The 21,271-nt window shown below is 39.4% G+C and overlaps 1 long non-coding RNA gene across 1 annotated transcript; it reads left to right on the forward strand.

Annotated features, from left to right (window-relative positions):
- The first annotated feature begins 8,710 nt into the window (after nt 1–8,710).
- Nucleotides 8,711–18,634, forward strand: LOC144023369 (uncharacterized). The gene is made up of 3 exons (XR_013284537.1): nt 8,711–8,827; nt 17,867–17,921; nt 18,030–18,634. It is a non-coding gene; the product is annotated as an uncharacterized LOC144023369 (long non-coding RNA).
- Nucleotides 18,635–21,271: the final 2,637 nt, after the last annotated feature.

Below are 21,271 nucleotides of genomic sequence, written 5' to 3' on the forward strand. Positions count from 1 at the left end.
TAAAGCATTCAGGTAATTTCTAATGTAATGTCCAACTTAATCTTATAGAGAATAATAAAACAAATAAAAATACGTTTATTTATATAGCACCTTTCAAGCAATGTAGCACAAAGTGCTTTACAAAAAAAGTGAAATACATGCAGACAAAGCATTCAAACAGCATAAAAGTAAATATACATGCGAATATACTAATACAATAGAAAATTTAAAACTAAAATCTGGAAAAGCAAGCCTAAACAAAATGAGCCTTTAAAAGCGACTGAAAAGATGTCAAAGACTCCGCATTTCTAATATCTTTTACAAGTTGTAGTGAGCAATCGTGCAGTTGAGTTTTTGCATTTTTTTCCCCCCCAAAGAATTCTTATTTAGGCAAGTGAATAATGAGTTGCAATAGCCTAGTCTTGATGAAACAGGTGTGAATAATTCTTTTTCAGTATCTTCATATGAAGGAACAGACCTAGCATGATTGTTCAAGCTTCTTGACGTGATTTTAAACTTTAGTTCTGAATGAAATAACACACTGAGATTTCGGGGTGAGGGTCTAATATCAATCTAATAGGCTATATTTATTCATATATTTATCTATATACAAATCCAATATATTTGTCAACCAGTTTCGAACATCAGTTAAACAGTCATGCAGCACATATAAACTATTAAATGAGAATGTTATACCACATTAAGTGTCAACACAAAACCTTCAGACTTATGCAGGAGGCAAAAAAAAAAAAAGTCAAGAAAAGCTTACTAGAGTAGTTGAGTTTTATTTGGAGTACAGATACACTTTATGTGGTGGCACTTCTTTTTTTTTTGGTAACAAAACCTGGCATTTCAAAAGGGCTCTGTAAGACTTTATTTTCACTCTTGGTCTGAGAAAAAAAATATTTGATTTGATTCTGTATTTTTAATTTATGAAGGCATTACGTCTGTCATGATGACTGGCATATTTGTATTTTATGTCTTCTTTTGTTGGGGGGAGGGGGAAAGAAATGTAAGCCACTTTCAAAGTGACAATTAAGGCAGTGGGATGTGGCAGCAATGAAATAAACCATGTTCATTCTGAGTACTACAACCACGAAGACATACCATATTTGTTAGGGCTGTTCCGCCTTTTAATTCATCTCATTCCTTAAACGCAGCAATTATGAACAGCTGCTGCCATTTATTGTACGTCAACGTTGGACTTGTGGACAGATGGAGGTGTTTCTCGATGACTTCCACAGGTTCTTGCCTTGCAGCCTGTGTGAGAGCGCGTGTGGTTTGCTGTTGTACTGACCACAAGGGATTACAATGTGGTTACAAATATGCCACAAGGATTTATGTGGCAAGCAGGTCGTTGAGTGACCTGAAAGTGCGACATACCATTCATGTAGCTACACTCCATTACAAATGTGTTCATTATGTAATGAGTGTTTCACATTTGACCTTCTGATTGGTCTAAATGTATCACCAAAATTCCAAGTTCTGATATACATCATCAGGACACAGTTTTGGTATCAAGGCTGACATGCCAATATTAATTTGTACTTTAATTCAGTTTACCGCCTGAGATTATTGTATTGTATTATTGTATGTTTTGTATACAATATAATCTCTACACTCAGTCAATAATTAATAAAAAGCTTACATTTGATAGCCTTAGTATAGTTTATATGGTTCAGAATAGGGATAGGCATGATACAGTTGCCAACACTGACCTGGTTTTGAGGTACTAGTGGAGGCTGCAGTGCAGATACCAGCCACCCATAGCGAGGGGGAAAAAAACTAACAAAAAAAAAAAAAGATATTGAGTAAGTCCTCCTCAGCATTAGTTGGCGCTATACTGCAGCAGTAAGACACATTGGTCAATCATCATCTGTGTCAGAAATAGACTTTACCCATCGGGTAATCGGCTGGATCGGATCAGCCAATATTTTGCATTTTATGCAAAATTGGTCATTGGTTGTAATGTCATAATTTGTTGCTAGCTAGATCAACGTTGTAATTTAATTGCTCGGATCTGCAAAGTAAGCCATTAACAGAAAACACAATCTTAATTGTTCACTCCAGGTACTTTCTGTGCTACCATGGTTAAATATTTCTCATCATATAGACTCAGATTTATTTTCTATTCCACCAACCCCTCCCCCCAATAATTTTTTACAAAGTTGTGAATAATTTTCTTTCTTTCTTTCTTTCTTTCTTTCTTTCTTTCTTTCTTTCTTTCTTTCTTTCTTTCTTTCTTTCTTTCTTTCTTTCTTTCTTTCTTTCTTTCTTTCTAAAACTCGCTGATCGGGCACTGGCTCCGAAATCCTGATTACGTAAAGCCTAGTCAGAAAGAAAGATCTTTGTTCAAAATGTGTGTCATTGTTTTGAATGAAATTTCCTACATATAATATACAAGAGGCTGCAACTGGCTGGAATAGGCTCCAGCACCGACACGACCCTTGCGAGGAAAAGCGGCTCAGTGAGTACTAGTGACGCACTGAAAAAATGCTTACCACACAGCATGAAGGTGCATAGGTCAAACACTTTGTTTTCTTAACTGAGCCTTTTACATGACATTATTAACGTCAGGTTGGTAGATTATTTCCTAGTTTAAATAGTGCCCTATTTACTGCAAATTGTTAATCTAATGACATTTGGTGACAAAGACTGCATTCGAACACTTGTACTACTGAAGCAAGTCTCGATCTCTGCTTCATCTAAAATGGCAACTTTTTTAAAATGCCTATGAAAAATTGGTCATGGAACCTACAGTGTTTCAAGCAATGTAGATATTTTGCTGTATAGTTGTTGAATTAATAATTTGGAGATCAGATGTTTAGTGCTTTAAAATTGGCGCTGTCAAGCTTCTACAGGCACCTCATTCAACTTGCATGTGTGAAAAACCATTTGGAACTAATCACCATGTGTGGAATGTAACAGGATTAAGCCCTTAATTAACTGTTGTACACCATGTGAGAAACAGACGCTTGGTGGCATACACATTGTTAAGTTTAATAAGGCTCAATGGACAAATCTATTTTCCTATAATGATGGTTTACTTATTAGCATTAGCTAAACGCACTACAGCGGCACGGTGGTCGAGTGGTTAGCACGTCGCCTCCCAGTTCTGAGGACTCCGGTTCGAGTCCAGGCTTCGGCCATTCCTGGGTGGAGTTTGCATGTTCTCCCCGTACCTGCGTGGGTCTTCTCCGGGTACTCCGGTCTCCTCCCACATTCCAAAGACATGCATGGCAGGTTAATTAGGCGCTCCGAATTGTCCCTAGGTGTGCTTGTGAGTGTGGATGGTTGTTCGTCTCTGTGTGCCCTGCGATTGGCTGGCAACCAGTCCAGGGTGTCCCCTGCCTACTGCCCAGAGCCAGCTGAGATAGGCGCCAGCACCCCCCGCGACCCTTGTGAGGAATAAGCGGTCAAGAAAATGGATGGATGGATAAACGCACTACAATTGGGGGTCCATGGAAAACGCCATCTTTTGGATCTGTTGCAGTGCCAATCAAAATTACAAGGTTAAAAAAACATCTCGGCGTGTTGCTTACAGTCTACACCACTACAAACTGAAACTGTAGTTACAACAATACAATATATTGTTTCATTAAAATTTAACTGTGCTAATCACAACTTCATTTAAACAAACAACAACAGCATGCTGTTTCTCCTTCTACTGTAAGTTTCCATTCTGCACGTTTCTACAACACAGTTAAGAGTGGCAAATCAAAAGTTACGTTTTATTTTAGACATCCTTGACTTGTCTCCAGTGCAAATGTGGTCATGCCGAAAATCTACAGAGACCTTTGAAATGCAATAATTTTATTTGCACTCAGTGAGAGTAATCTTTCTTGTACTCTGTTATCCAGCATCCTCTCCCTTGTGAAAGCTTTCATACTTTCACCTTGCAGCCTCGGCCGCAACATGCAACCCTCCTCCCCTCAGATTCCATTAAAAAATCACAACTTCAGCTCCTGGGCCTCTGGTCAAACAGGGCGCTTAATGCATTTTCCCAATGTACCTCATATTTACATATAGATTGACTACTTATCAGTATTCATTTTTAACATAGATTTAATGTAAGCCACTTTTTTTTTTTTTTAATCCATGTTGGATTTATGTACTGTATATTTAAAAGAAAAGTTGATGTAGTTGGTGGAATTTTATGAGCGCAGTATGCGTGATGAGAAGTATGAACCCAACATGCGACTTACCGCTTAGTGCAACCATCTACCGCCAGACCTTCGGTTTATAAACTTGAACAAGTTTGATATGATGTAATTCACATTCCCAAAGGTAAGGTAACTAAGTTTGTTCTTTTTGTGCAAACCTTGCATCACTGTCAAACATTTAGGATTAAAACGTTAACTGCCAAAACATGTAGGCTATTTTATTTGATGGCTGGTCATTATGCACCATTTACCATTAAGGAAATTGTGCCATTGTATCCTCAGTACCTCGGTTAACTTTTATGGAGCTCAAAAGTATTTAGATAACTGCAAATAAATCAATATAATCATAAATTTTTGCTACTTTTGTAATTAAATTATTCCTACTTTCAGAGACACCCTTAGTAACAAAGTAGTGCAGTCAGTGCTTCAGTATTTATGATGTCATGGCCTAATGCTGTTTTGTACTGAGGTTGGATCCCAAAGCGCAGACACAAATAAGATTTTAACTATTTATTCACATCGAAAGGCGAGAAACAATGAGAGCTGCACACAGGAACAGAGGTAATAATCTGACAAACACTTCTCGGACAGCTACTACAGACAGTGCATCGATCAGATTGGTTGTGACCAAGTAAAGGATTAAAGATTGACATTACAAAGCTCATGACATCACATGGCATAAAACCAGTTGAAACATCACATAGCGCTTTTCCAGTTGAAACCAGATGATGGTTGCATCAGTTCAAAACAGACACTTGTTGCATCCCTTCTTTATTGTTTTCTTTTTGTTTCAAATGACCCTTTGTTTACTCTGTGTTTGCTTAACGTGGCTGTACTCCACAACTGACTATGTGTGTGTGATGAAAGGAGTTATTATTATTATTATTATTATTATTATTATTTTAGTGTTCACTGTTCACTAGGCTGGCATGCTACACTATCATGTCATGTTAGTGCCCATAATATGAAGCATAAATTGATGCTACTGGATACACTATACTTTCTCATTGTAATCACATTTGTTGCATTTAGGAAATTGTACTTTATCAAATCATAATGTAATTGCTAATGCAATTAGCAAGTTAAATCCCACCACCAGTGTGGTCAGATTGGACCCACCTCAGTGAGCAGGACATATGTTCCCAACCGTCCAGATGTGCCAGGGACCTCCTGACGTTTGGATGCAGACCAAGGAAGTTACCTTTGATATCGCATACAGACTTGGCAGCATTTTAAACAAGCGCCAGAAAATGTTTTCTCTTGAGACTTTCATACATATACAGAGAAAGGATTGCATCCTGTTGATATTTTGAAGTTCCCTTGAAGTTACTTTAAACCTCCATCCATCTGCTATACGAGTTTCAGAACTCTAGACTGTGCTGCCTCCTGACAACCTCAGCGATATAGTTGAAGGTTGCTTTTGGAAATACATTTTTGGACCCTTTGGGGCCACCGTACTTGTGTTTTGCACTTTTCTGAGCTTGCCAAAGTTGAGCTGAGGGTGAAACAGTTTGGAACTGCGGGCACGACCACATCACATTTGTCACATTGCACAGCTGGCTATGCATTCATATGCATATGCAATACCAAAAGTCATCTGAGCAGGGGTGAAGTTACCACACTTGAACTCTGGGAGCTCAAAGTGGCCATGCTTGGCAGAAAACATGAAGCCAATTAAATGGAAGACGGTTTTGCTGTGATCCCCTGCCAGGGGCGTCTTCCGCACGACTTTCCTAGCAGGCACAAGGTTGCAAAATCTTACACTGCATTCCCTATGCAGCAATGACTGAGTGATTCATGGGGTGGCGTACAGACAGGTCAAGACAGATCTTGACTGCATTTGGTGGAGTTTTTTTTTTTTTTTTCATTCCCTTTTATATTACTTAGGGGAAATAACTGCATGGCTTACTTTTGCTCATACAGCACAAGCGCAGGTTCCCCTCAGGGGTCTCATTGTAAGCCTGAAGTCCTGCTGATGAGAAACAGCTGTAGCCTCAGCTACCTCAGTCACACGCATGAAACGTACAACTTGGACTCATTTTCAAATGCATTGCCTGTAAATATCACTTTTTCTACAAGTAGCCCAAAGAGGGAAACTTGAATTGGTTGTACTACAGTAGAATGAAGTCTGACTAATAAATTTATTATGTATATCCATGATGTATTGTTTTCCTTCTGAGAGCACATTCATGTTTTCCACAGTGCATTCTCAGTGTGGAAGATTAATTAACTGTCCATTTTAATTCCACACTTGCCAGCAATTTGCTTTGCTTGAGCGTTTTGTTGTTCTTGAGCAACTTCCAAAAGAAACTTTGCACTCCACAATTCTGTTGCCTTGTTTTGTTTGTAGCCTTGCCCATACAATCCTCTCTCCCCTTCTGTGTTATTGTACAATTAAAGATGTGTTTGAGCCGAAAGTGCTGAAGTGTTTGGATGCACATGCGCGGAGGAAGACGAGGCACAGCAATGACAGCTGGAGAAAGAATAGCGTTCTTTGAAAGTGCGTCCTTCACACTCACTCCACTGCCAGCTTTGCGAGCAGTGTGATTAAATGCTGCTTGTGTAACGCTCGCGCTCAGCGCATGTATGTCTTTAAGCGGCAAGACATCCTTTGTATGGAAGCACCATGAAGCATGACAAGAATGCTATTGTTTGACTGGAATGCAGCTTATTCGCGCTGTGGCATTTTGACACTGAGGCAAAGAAAAATGTCATTTTGCCAGGTGGCAATGAACACACTGAAGGTGATGCCTCGAAACTGGGGGGGTGGGGATACATGTGGTCCAACGTATAGTAGTATTGTATTTAATTAAAGTACCATATTTTCCGCACTATAAGGCACACCGCATTATAAGGCGCACCTTCAATGAATGACATATTTTAAAATTTTTCCATATATAAGGCGCTACAGTGGAGGCTGGGGTTACGGTATGCATCCATTAGATGGTGCTGCGCGAAAGGGAATGTCAACAAAACAGTCAGATAGGTCAATCAAACTTTATTAATAGATCACAAACCAGCTGCCTGACAACTCCATTCACTCCCAAAATGAATAAACAGCTGTTTTATTATTTTCTCTGAGGTAAAGTATTAGTATTAGCTAGAGATCCAAGATGGCGGGCTCTTCTGCGCATGCGCGTCACCGATCGTGCAGGGTCACCGATAGCGTCTTGACAGCGAGACCTGTTGCGGCTCAATATTGATCCATATATAAGGCGCACTGGATTATCAGGCGCATGGTCAGCTTTTGAAAAATATTGAAGGCTTTTAGGTGCGCCTTATAGTGCGGAAAATACGGTACTCGCTCTGTTGCCACACTGGCCAAGAACAGTGACAATGCTTCAGTCCCATACAGACTGATGTGACCTTTTCCACTCATGCGAGATATGAGTGCCACATTTAAAGGGAATGAAAGGAGCCGCTTAGTGTGTTGCCAATCACGAAGGCACCAACAGCCCTTTTTTAAGGACACCGGCTTACATGTCTGCAAAATTACCAACACCTGGTCAAACACGCAGATTTATGCAGTGTGCTGGATTTGTGCTGGTCATAAGAATCGAGACCTTAATGCAGACGTGGGCGTGTCAATGAATTTTGAGCACCTGTCACTCAGCACCTGCCATCAATATTTCAACACGAACCAAACTGTAATCGTCAATCCATCAATGTTATTTTTACCCGGCTTCCGTCATTGCTAAATTACAGCCGCTATTTTAGGATCGACATTAATTTTAATGGCCGCAGTCTGTCAATCGTCAGTCCGTCAATGATATTTTAACACGCTTCTGTCATGCTATATTACATTTCCTCATCACTATTTTCCACTTGACGTCGTTTGTTAAGTTACTATTATTTTCTTCACTAATGTCGCCACATATAGTAGGCACACACGGTCATAACTGCCAGGAATACTGACTAAATACTTCCCATTTTTAGGACACCTTAGCTCACATGTGTCAAGATCCGGTCCTCAAGGGCCTGAGTCCTGCATGTTTTTGAGGTTTCTCTACTCCAACACACCTGATTCAATGATCAGGATAATTATCAGGCTTCTGCAGAGCTTGCTGATGAGCTTAAATATGAATCAGCTGTGTTGAATACAAACCTCGAAAACATGTAAGACACGGGCCCTCAAGGACCGGACTTTGACACCACTGCCTTAGCTGTTCATTAACTTGCCTGACGTAAAATGGCTCATTAAAGGACCCCTTAGCAGACTAAAAGGCACCTAATTTAAAAAACAAATAAATAAACAAACAAACAAACAAACAAACAAACAAATTGAGCACTAAATTACGAATTGCATAAATGTTACACATAAAGAATTTACAACAGGAGAAAAACATTATCATCGTGACCTGTCAACTGGACTGTAGAACCCGACCAGCTATCAGAATGGGCTCTTTGCACAAATCCACTACTTCCTGATCTCAACACCACTCCTTCATTTCCTGTCTTTCATGAGTGGACAATCTGATTAATCCAGGTGTGCCTGATCTCAGTAACTACAACAACATTGGCCAGACACACCTGAACTAATCAGTTTGTCCACTCATGAAAGACAGGAAACAAAAACGTGGTATTCAGTCCAGGAAGTAGTTGAGCTGTGCAAAGAGCCCATTTGGATAAAGCCAGAAGAGAGAAGGCTTGGAGAATGGCACGTCCGACATTGATGGACTGAGAAGGTCGGTTGGTACTGACCCGGTTATTGATGATTACACTAACGGACAAAATCCAACTTCCGGCACGATTGAGCTTTACTCTATCAATTTTTCTAAGTTTCCCGTCATTTGTTAATTGTCAACAAAACAGCCGTTCGCCATTAATTGATTGACAGACCTTCCGACAACATGCCCAGCTCTGCCTAAATACTTAAATAGGGTGTATGTTTGCCTGTTTTTCTTACTGTTTAAACATGAGTGGGAACTTGCCTCCGGCGATTACAGTCTTCATTATTTTACACTATTACTGTATGGATTATTTTGAGTCTTTTTTTTTTTTCCTATTGTAGTGATTATTAATTAAAAATAATAATAAAAACATCCATTTTCTGAACCGCTTGCTCCTCACAAGGGTCGCAGGGGGTGCTGGAACCTATCCCAGCTGGCTATGGGCAGTAAGCGGGGTACACCCTGCACACCTCATGCCTAACAACGTGACAGTGGCTGTGATAGAATATTTGATGTTTGCAAGAAAAGAAAATGGCAGATCTTCAGCCAAGTGTCTCCAAATCAAGGGTGAAGTGATTTCGGGATTAGACTGTGGCATAACAATATGGACAAAAAAAATACAGTATGCTGAACGATAGAATTTCTGACACAGACACCTCTTTAATATTGTGTTTGTGGAATATGAATTAAGCAGCAAAAAACACCCAACTTTACCCATCTCAGTGGGCAGCCTTTTTGCCACTTGCCGTCGACTGAAAATGGCATCAGAGCGCCTAAGGGCTCAGTTTGCAAACATCACGTGACCAAACCCAGACAACAGGTGATCTGTGATTGGTCATGACCTGAGCCTTTAGGTTGTGATGTCATTTTCAGTCGACAGCAGGATACAAAATGGCCACCCCCTAAAATGGCTAAATATTTGACCTGACTTCGCTTTAAGGTAGATGTATTCAATAAATGAGATCAATTGACCATCAAGTAGAAAATTAACCAAATACATGTTTAAATCAGAATAGCATATTGAGAGTAGTGAGACTGCATGGGACATATTTTTTGGAAAGAAAATATTTGACTTGGTTTCCTCTTTTAAAATAATTAATAATATAATATATATATAATTATTGTGTACTGTATTTCAGTGCATCAGGACAGTTGGAATGCTAACATTGTGTGCAATTTTGAATAATTCTTTGTAAACAGGAGATGGATATTATTTTGTTCTTTGGTTATATGTAGCCTATTTGTTTTTGTTTTTTTCAAATCACTATAAAGACTAATTCTTTACTTCAGAACATGACAGCAACAACAACAAAAACAACTCAAATGGAGACAGCATGAACAGAGAGAGACAAGTAGCATGGAAAATCAACAAAAAATTAAAACATAATTTTCAACAAAATGTACCTTCACATCTTTTCGTAAAGGACTCATTGGTGACACCATTTCCTCCCTCTTGCTTGTCTGTGTTTGCTTGAACATGTGGGAATGTATTGTATAATATTATATGAAATTTTCTATAGCTCGCAATTATTCACAGCCAAGATGGTTTTAACAATCTTAGAGGGGTTTTACCCTCACCATTGTTAGCCACCTTTATGTACTTTTTCAATCCATAGATGTGCTATACTAGTGCCTCTTAAACACCCATGTGACACCCATTCCCACTCATTTCTATATATGAATTCTCCACGGGGGTTCCAAACCATCCTTGTTTCCCCATGCGAGCAAAAAGATCAGCAGCACATTCCTACAGTCGATGGTCATCGAGTTGGTTCTATTGAGGTGGTTTCGACTCTCTGTCTCCAAACTGATGGATGACCTGTCTGACTTTATCTGTGCCGGACGGACGCTCTGCTTGGCTGGAGCCCAGAGATTGTCACTGCTGACTGCTTTATCAGTGTCTGACTTATAGAGCTGTCATCCGCTTGGAGCAAAGTTCCCAGGCGCCTTGTCCAGCCATCCCTCCCTCATGTCTGTCACGTTGCTGCCCAGATACCTTGGTCAAACTGTCTACTTTAGATTTTTTTCCCCCATATTGATGATGATCTATTAACTTCTTTGAGCAAGTCTTTGTTGGGAATTTCACATGGATTAAGACGAAACTATCATATTCTTCATCGGTCAAAAGAAACTGCTTCAAATTGCTTTCAGTAGAATTGCAACATCTCTGGCCTGGGTTCAAAAGATTTCATGTATGAAATTAGTGCACATGTGAGTGTAACATGGAAACATAGCAGTTCCTCCCCTATTCTGACTGTGATGAGCAATTGGAGAGCTTGGTGGATAGCCAAGTGACATCAAGGGCCTCCTGTGCATTCGGGTTTATTTCAAACAGAATTGCTTTTTTTTTTTTTCTGTCAGAAAATCAGCACTTCATATGAATGTTTAATAACCACAAACACATAACACCCACCTTTATTTTTCTTATCTAGTCCCCCCCAATGTTTCTGTCTGACATTTCAAACTGTTACTATGGATCATCTGTGTGTTTCTAAAATACTGCTGTTGAATATCTACCATACCATTGTGCTAAGCTTAAACTTAAGAGAATGAAGGCTGGTTGTAAGGTTCTAGAATCAGCTGTGCATCACGTATATGAGTGACGGATACACCGGGAGGATTTGAGAGTGCACAATTCTTAATGTTTCACAATATTGGAGCCCCATTTGACATATTCGGCAATTTTTGTCACATCAACTCTGAAAGCTGCATAACGTGACACAAATGTGAAGTGTTTGACCTGGCGGTACGCTCAAGTGGACAGCGCCACTTTCCGCCAAGGTGACCTGTCACCACAGGCTTTCACAGAGGCCCACCATGAGACTTGCACTACCCAGGGAGCTGTAAAAGTGTTAACGCCTTCTTCACTTGGCGCTATGGTATTAGAAGGGAAAGCCTGCTGACGGGAATGTCCACCTGTTCTTCTCTAGATCGGGATGGCTACCCCAGAGTGGCTTCCAAAGCACCCACTCCTGCTTCATGCATACATAGAGAGCAAAATGGCATCGCAAAATAAACATGCTTGGATTTTGAAAGTTTGTATTTCAACACAGTAATCAGACCTTCAGCCAAAATGACCCTGCACATTAGATCTGGCCCCACAATGTAAACGGAATAGAAGCGCTCTATCAAGAATTTAGCTAATGTTCAGTTTTGGTGAAGTAAAGACTGGAAAAGATGTGATACTGTGCCATTTTGCATGCTGAAAATTCCAACAATAAAACATACAACAAACATATTACTTGTGGGACTGAATACATTCATCACCACCATACAACTTCAACAGTATTTTGGCAGGCAGGACTTTTTTATTTATTTATTTATTTATTTATTTTAACCAGCTATGGTAACGGAGAACAGATTCACATTTACAATGTCAACTGCAGAGTAAAATAAGGCTAAAATTACAAATTAACAAGTAAAATATATTATGAAACATACACACAAAACATTAAACAAAACATAAAATATTACATTACATACATTAAGTTTTATTTTTATTTGATTTTGATTTGATTTATTAAACATAAACAAACAGCAGAGAAACAAAAGTTAAAAAAGAAAAGAAGAAAGAAAAACAAACAAACAAACTCATCATAGTTTACATGTTCAAAAGGGAGTAGGAAGAAGTTAAAAACTTACCTAGTCCTACCCCTCATACATTATACATTTAAACTGATTTCATTATTAATACAATACTAGGTTAATATTTTTCAAAATAAAATGATGCGTGCATTATTTTTAGTATGTACTATATGAATTATTTTTTTTTGTAATTGACTTTATTGAAATAATAGAAACAAAATTGTAATAAAAAATAATAACATTTTATTAGGTTACAGCTAATTTATGTTTTTAAGTTATCACATACCCCAAAACTAGTATAGTTCCATTTAAAGGGATACTTTACTTATTTAGCCATTTATGACAGTCAAACATTAATATTTTGCCTATTATAAATTTGGTATTTTCATTATTTTTCATGTAAATTTACTACCTTTAAAAACACATTTTGCAACTTGCCGTCAACTGAAAATGACATCACAAGGGCTCAGGTAACCAATCACAGCTCAGCTTGGGAATGTCACATGACCAAACCTAGAAAACAGGCGAGCTGTGATTGGTTTATCTGAGTCCTTGTGATGTTATTTTCAGTTGGAAGTAAGTTGCAAAATGTGTTTTTAAAGGTACTAATTGTACGTGAAAAATAATGAAAGTATCAAATTAATTATAGACAAAATATTAACTTTTTATTGCTATAATGGGCTAAATAAGTGAAGTATCCCTTTAATCAGAAATTATTAGTACAAATTACTCACAAAAGCATACAAAGTTACACAACTTCAAAAAGCTAAATTAGTAGTACCGGTAGTTTTGATAAAACTTTGAGTATTGACTACTTCATTTATTTGATTATTTTTGAACGCTTTTACAGTGCTCATTAAGCACCTTCTGCTCACCTACTCTGCGTCATAGATCCTAACCTTTAAATGTAAATATTTTTGTCACTTAATTGAATATTTGCCAATGAACAATTTGATGTAAACTTCACTGACCCCACAAGCGTTGTCACTCAGCAGCAGAGACAGTGCTGCAGTGTCCCCGACCTCCTTCGCCGCCATACTCTCATAAACACACAAACCCACTCATCATGTTTCATGCAGACAGCTGCAACAACATGCAGATGTTGGCAGAACCTCTGGCAACTGAAGCTCCACGTTAATTGTATCCATTTACTTCTCCAAATAAAGTCAGTGACCTATGCTTAGTTTATGCATGAGGGCTGATGATTACGTTGTTAGTGAGTAATGTATATTTAGACAACTGTAGCATAATTTCCTGAAAAATTTCGTTATTTATTATCCAAGGTCCTAAACTCAACCATTAAGCTGTTATTCAACATTAGTAATGGGTAATTTATTAGCCCATTACTAATTCAGCCTGTTTTAGGTAAAAGTCTCAACTCATGAACGTGTATCATGGAAGCACATGACTTGTATCTTTGGAAAGTTTGTCCAGTGGCAAATGGCAACAAATGATTTAAGCCACCACACCTTCTTTTTGTTTTTTTGTCTATAATAATATACAGGTACTGGTTCCTTTTGAAGACTTTAAATCTCAATGTTGACCATCGCGTGCCTCGAGAGACACTTTTCAATCGTTTTTTCTCGATGCGTGGCTTGGGGCTCGCAGAAAGGAGACGTGATTGCAGGGTTGGGAGCCGATGTCATTCCACTGCAGCTGTTGTTGAAAGCTTCTTTTATAGACTCTTACCTCATCATAACCAGGTTATGAAAATATCATCACTGTATGCTTGTGTGGAACGATGAAGAACTTGAGTGCTATACTAATAGTGTGTCATCTCCACGGTGCCAATTGATTAGAAACTCGTATAAGCTATTTTTTTTTCTATTCTAAATTTAATTTTAAAAAGCTGTCACTGAATAGTTGCATTGAAAAAAAAAGGAATTGCTGTAAATCTGAGCAGCCTTTTCAATACCTGAATTTTCATCCTTCATCTTGAGCTCACACACTGCAGTTTTTCTTATTTTCACATCTTTTAGACAGCTAACATCATGAAGATTTAAAACAACTTTGACACCAGGAAAAAAAAAATAGAGAATGGAACTCTCAAAGGGATTCAGAGTTAATCCCTTTGGACTGTGTTTATTATATCAATATATAATTGTGTCTACGTTCAAAACAGCAAAGAATGTGAAGTGTCAAAAGCGTGTTAACAGCCTTCTCATAAATTACATGAAGAGGCGCGTGGGCTTACAGTGCCATTTAGGAAAAATTGGATAGGGGTTGTGATCTAGGGCGCTGCGGTCTGTCAGTCTGTGGGAGTGAGAGTGTGATGGTTGGGAGGTGAGTAATTGACCGTCCAGGGAGGAAGAGACAGACACAGAAAGAGAGAGAGTACTTGTTTGGATTTGTATTTGGTTTTGTTTTATCTGATGTCTTTTCCCTACTCATTTGTTTTTCCCTCCCACCTGTGCTCATCAACCAGGTCCCTTTTATCTTCCAATCAGCTCCCATGTCAGATTATGTTGCCCATAATCTGATGGGACTTTAATTTAATATTTTGATTCAACCAATGACAGTGCCCCTTCAATATAATACACACAGGGAATCTCTCAGTGTTAAATTTCCAATGTTCAATGAAATCTGGTGTAAACAGTGTTATTCTGAGACTGTTAGGATAAAAAAAAATTCCTCAAGTGTTGGAGCGGAAGCTAAGTGCAACCTTAATAGCCCTAACTTAAGTGTTAAATTGGCCATACACTCTTTTCCGGTGAAGGACAAATGTTCCAATTTCCAGCGTGCTGTTGGCATTTCAATAGTGATTGTTGTTGTTATTCTTGGGGCAGCGTGGCTCAGTGGTAGAATGGTTGTCACCCAACCCTGAGAGCTTGGGTTTGATGTCAGGCCAGTGCAACTATGTCAAATAGCGGACTTCCATTGCAGCCCAGCACCGCGCTGTGCAAAGCTAGAACGGTGTTGGCGAGTGTTTCCATTACAGCTGACCGTGTCGGAAGTGGACCGTGCCGAGCCGCTCGCGGCCCTCTCGCCTACCTGGGCCAGAGCGAGCCCAGGACATGATGTAAAACACCACGCCAGTTGATTGGGTGGTTGGTCCTGTGATGTCATCAGTGGGCTTACCAGCCGCGTCCTTTTCGACAAGTGTTCGTCATCTTCTTCGCCCCCATTGCTATCAGCGTGTATGAACACGAGGGTTTTCCGATGATAAAATATCGTTCTTTACTTCGCGGTGGCGATCCTCCTTGCATTGCGAGCTCTGAAGAAGCGCCACATCTGAAGCACCACAAATAACAGAACAAACAACCGATACCGGGCAGCGTCGTCCTCCATGGCTTTTGTGTTTTGGTTATGTGTTGTTTCCCGCGCTCGACTATTGTGTCGCAGCCAGTTATGTGTCACTTCCGCCTAGCGTCCCAGATGCACATTGGAGGTGGAAACACAGTGCGTGCGTGGTTTGGGCTAGGCCAGTGCTTCTCAATTATTTTCTGTCATGGCCCCCTTAGGAAGAAGAAAACATCTCCCCCACCCCCCCATACGCTTCGTCATATTTCCTCGTCTTAGCTTTCGGGCTACTTTCATTTGTCTCTTTATCTCCGTCTCTCTCCGCCTGTCTTCTCATCCCTGTTAAATATTTTTTCATGGTGTCACTTGAGGATCTTCTACACTTCGTGCCTACTTCATACTCATAGTCTGTGCTGTGTGCAAAGCGCGCATGCTCAGTGCAAACAAAACCCCTACACCACCGAGCGAATGCTCCCTGCGCACACTCTGCCAATGAGAGCGCCACTGCCCCCTAATGTAGTGGAGGTGCAATTGCACTTTATTCTAAGACAGTTAAAAAAAATAATAAAAAAAATTAAAAAAGCATGTTCCCCGAGGTCAAACGCCCCCCCCCTGGAGGGGCCCGCCTCACTATTTGAGAAGCACTGGGCTAGGCTGGCCTGCCAGCGAGCCGACCAGCGCGGTGCTGGGCTTCAGTGGAAATACGCTAAAAGTATCCTTAAGCAACAAACTTAACCCCCAAGTTGTGTCTGATGCCGTGTCATCATTAGTTAAAAGTAGTGTTGTTCCGTTACCGATACTGTTATTGGCAGAGGTATTGGTGAGTACTCACAAGTAACATGCCAATACCATTAATTCCAACGTTAATTTTGGATTTTGGATGCAGCATCTTGTGTCTTGCTTGTGCATGACATTCACTGATATGTGACATGTTCACTACATGCTGATCTAAGATATACTATTGGCCCTTGAATGCTCTGAACCAATGGCAGGGCAGCTTTTTCATGTTGAGGAAAACAAAACAAAACATAGGTATCGGTATGGTATCGGTATCGGACGATACGGCAAAGCTGGGTACCGGAATCGGTATCGGGGGCCAAAAAAAAACGGTATCGGAACAACACTAGTCAAAAGCACTTTGAGGGCCTTGTAAGGAGGAAAAAACGTTAAAAATGAAAATGAAGTACCTTTTACCAGAGTAAAGTGTTAGTTTGAGTTAAATTTTTAACACTGACACTAGTGTAGAGTAGGCTACTTTCAACACAACAGTGTTTACCAGTGTAGATTTATAACACTACACTGTAAACAGTTGGAGTAACACTGGTAAAGTGTAAAATAAATAAATAAAAATAAATCACACTATGAAAAGTGTCAGATTAACACTCATTGGTGTGGACACATATAAACACTTTAAATCTAACTATAGTGTTATATTTAACACGACTCTATTTTGCTGTGCATGCATAGAAACAAGAGTGTAGCATAATACAGTACTGTAACTGTCATGTTTCGGCCCTGTGTGGTTGGGTTTCTGTTTGTTTTGGGTGTTCATATTTTTTAATGTCTTTGTTTTAATGTGTTTTTTGTTCCTTGTCTTTCCCCTTGTCTCGTTATGTGTAACCACGTCCACCTGTGTGTCTTCCCTTCCCCTGTGTGACAAACTAGCAGTGCCCTCAGCTGCTTGTCTTGCATGTCTTGAAGCCAAACCAAGCCCAGCCACGTCTTCTTGTTCAGTCATGACGTCCTGTCCAGTTGCGGCGACCAGTCTAATCGCGTCCTGTCACGTCCACGTATTGCACTTAATTCCTGTCTCACTGCCTAACTTCCCTGCATTTAGGTCCACCATACCTCAATCACTCACATCCACCATGACCTTAACTTGAGGGGGGAAAAACGGTAAAACAAAACCATAAAAACTAAAGTAAAACAGTTAGAATTAATCAATACAACATAGGTAATAACATACCTGCTACACATGTTCGAAAAGGAGTAGGCGGAAGTATAAACTAATCTATTCCCACCCCCTTATTTTTATTTTATTTTCAGTGTATTTTAGTCATGATATGTTGTTTGCACTTTCTTTTTTTTTTTGTTAAAGCGGAAGTCAAACACAAAAAATGGTTAAATATGATGTATGGGCCCCCATTATTATAAATACGGAATTGTGAGTAATATTGTTTGTGGAATTTGGGTTAATCAGCTAAATGCACCTGTTTTTCTTCACCTCAGGGGGCGGCCATTTTGCCACTTGCTGTCGACAGAAAATTACATCAGAGTTGCTCAGGTAATAGGCAATCATGGCTAACATTCAGAAAACAGGTGTGCCATATTGGTCGTTACCAACAGTGATCCTACCTGAAGTGGTTTGTTACCACATTTTTTTTCCCCACAGAATATTCCCTTGCTGAGTCAGTGAGGTCATAATACAGTGTGCAGCGCTTGTTCAAACTCCTGCCAGCAGCTCACTTCAACTACAAGCAGTCACTTTATTTCACTCTGTAGAAACAGACATGGTCTGAATTTCCTGACAGTCATTATCTCCATTGTAGCCCAAAGCAGCTGAAATGATACTCTCCCTCCAAAGCATTGCAATAATACATATGTCTGTCTATGCCTTCATATGTACAATCTCATTGTGGTTTCAAACAGTGGAAACTTCTGTGCCTTTACACAATGCTTTACGCTGTGCACATGATGTCACTGACAGCAACAGAGCCAAGCATGACAACATAATGTCACCAGTATGCTGCCTAAATTTGTATGTACAGTACGTTTGAGAAATTACTAACATTTGTTGTGTTTGGATCCAGCAACCTCCTCAGCTCATTCCTTCGAGTTGAGCATTTGTGTGAGTCTCCTTAAAAGGTTTGTTGTCATCAGAATAAGACCAAACAAAAGTTATCAGTTTCCCATGATAACAGTCCAGACTGACGTTCAGCGTCCCCACTGGGCCAGAAGAATGACATCTTTGGAATCTACTTGGGCATCTTGATGACAAGCGTCGCAAATCCATTCTTTCTGTTGTGTGAGATGAAACAACAGTCTCTCCACCACCAAAACATTGAACCTGTATGAGTCATTTTCTGATAATATACTGTACATCCTTATCTGTCTGTCGCCAGCTATTGTTTTGAGTCTATTACAAGGCTTGTCTTTCTTGAGTACAATAATGAAAAAAAAAAACAAGCTGGTTGATTAAAACAGAATAAAAAACAAAGCCTTGTTTGAAATAACCCTCAACAATGGTGGGGGCTGTAGGAGCCAATGTGACATTGGTTAATAATTTCTCATATGTTGCATTATAGTGTTGATATAGTTTCATATTTGATCACTTTGTTTCACTTAGCACATTTGTCTGTCTGAAGCATGTCTTCCTCACTTATGGCTTCCCTCAAAAGTTTGTGGCTTAGCAATTTATTTCTCATGCACTTCCATCCTTTGTCTTTTTTTCACCTTCCTCTTCTAAATAGATAGATAGATAGATAGAGTGGAACCTCTACTTACGAACGTCTCTTCATACGAAATTTTCGAGTTACGAAACGCCTCAACGGAAAAATATTGCCTCTTGTTACGAAAGAAATTTCTAGATACGAAGGTAAAAATACATTACCGAACGCAAAATATTTTCGGCTATGGCTATTTCTTACCATAGGTACCTATGAGCGTAAATACTGGATCGGTGTTTGTGCATCGTTCTGGCATCCCATTGGCTAAGAGGAACCTTTACCATAGGTATCTATGAGCCTAGATACTAGATCGGTGTCTATACAGCGTCCTCATTGTTCATCCCGCGGCCCATGAGGTGTTCCAATAGTTTTTCGTAAATGTATGAACGAACGGCCGACGAATTTGTGCAAAAATTCAAACAATTGGTGATTGACGAAGGCACAGTAAGTTTTTAATTACGACGAGACGGGCCTTTTTTTGGGGGGGGGGGGGGGGGGGGTGCGTCGCCGTACCGGAAGTTTCCATGACGTTTCAGAATTTGTTTAAAAGAATCGGCCAGAAAAAGTGTTCACCAGTCGGGTGTTTGCTCACTAAGATGATGTTTGCCTTGGACATTTACGAAGCATTGTTTAAAAACAAAACAAACAAACAAAAAAAAAAACATCCTTGGATCAGTTCTTTGCAAAACACCAGGCAGAAAAAACACTTCTGAGAGAGAACATGAACCAAACAGGGCAAAAAACGATGAGGACAGCAGTTAAAAAGGTAAATGACCATCATTTTTATTCTTTACTCTATTCTTTGTTTTTTACATTACGCAGAACTCTCATTTATTGTGCAATAATCTAATTGTAACATGTATTTGTTACATGTTTTGATGCAATTTTATGCTTTATAAACATTTATGTCTGAATTTTGGGAGGCTCGGAATGGATTAGGGCATTTACATGGAAAATGCGTCTCTACTTACAAAATTTTCTACTTAAGAACTTTCTTCCGGAACCAATTAATTTTGTAAGTAGAGGTACCACTGTAGATGACTTTCCTTTCTGCCTGCAGTTTCATCTACCCCCTTTTCACCTCTCTCACTGGTGGTACAAAGCTGACTCCAGAGGGGAGTTACGGTTCACTTGAAATAAATTAAACTTAAAATTCCTTTCATTAAGATGCCCCCGATTTTCGGGGTTAAAGGCAATATTGATGCTTTCTTAGTAAACATCTAACTATAGAGGCAAATGAAGGAATTCATGCTAAATTGAATTGGATACAGGGCTCCCGACTACCCCGAAATGGTGGCATTTTGCCTCTAAAATTTGTGCATCTTATGCACATACACACAAATAGGGATGTTCCATACCACTCTTTTCGAGACTGATCCCTGTACGAGTACTCAACTCTGGAATAGTCACCGTCACCACCAATGCCGAGTACTGATACCACTAGTACTTTTGATTAGGGATGTTCAGTGCCACTTTTTTTTTTTTTTTTTTTTTTTTTTTTTCAAAATCGATACCAGTACAAGTACTCAACTCGTGTAGTTAGTTACCAATATCAATATCACATATACTTTTGATTAGGGATGCTTGATACCACTTTTTTTCCAGATCGATATCAGTACAAGTGCTCAACTCTTGAGTAGTCACCAATACTGTGTACAAGTAGTACCTATACTACTAGTAAGCTGTAAATTCTGTAGAGTAAATTTGACTCTATTTAGAGTGAGACCAAATAGACTCAGTTTTAGAGTAGGCTAATATTTACGTTTGGAAGAGAGTAAAATAAGAATTGACAAAAGATAAAATAAAGTCACTCAAGGGTTGAGGAACGAACTCATGACCTTGAGTTTGGGAGACTGCCACACTCCCACCTGAGCTATGCTCCTCCTATTGTTTTGCTTATCTCCAAGAAGAGACAAAAAAAGATATGTTTTTAGTTTTGGATTTACGAAGACATAAGTGATAGAGTAACACACATCAGGAGCTGCGTGGCTCAGGGAGTAGATTGGCTGTCTCCCTAGCTGAAGGTCAGGAGTTTATTCCTTAACCCTTGAGTGACTTTTATTTTATTGTTTTTCCAATTATTTATTTTACTTTCTTCCAAGTGTAAATATTCCTCTAAAATTGAGTTTATTCGGTCCCACTCTAAATAGTCAAATTTACTCTACAGAATTTAGTGTGTACTTTTGAT

Source organism: Festucalex cinctus, chromosome 8 (genome assembly GCF_051991245.1).
Source record: "Festucalex cinctus isolate MCC-2025b chromosome 8, RoL_Fcin_1.0, whole genome shotgun sequence".
NCBI lineage: Eukaryota > Metazoa > Chordata > Actinopteri > Syngnathiformes > Syngnathidae > Festucalex > Festucalex cinctus.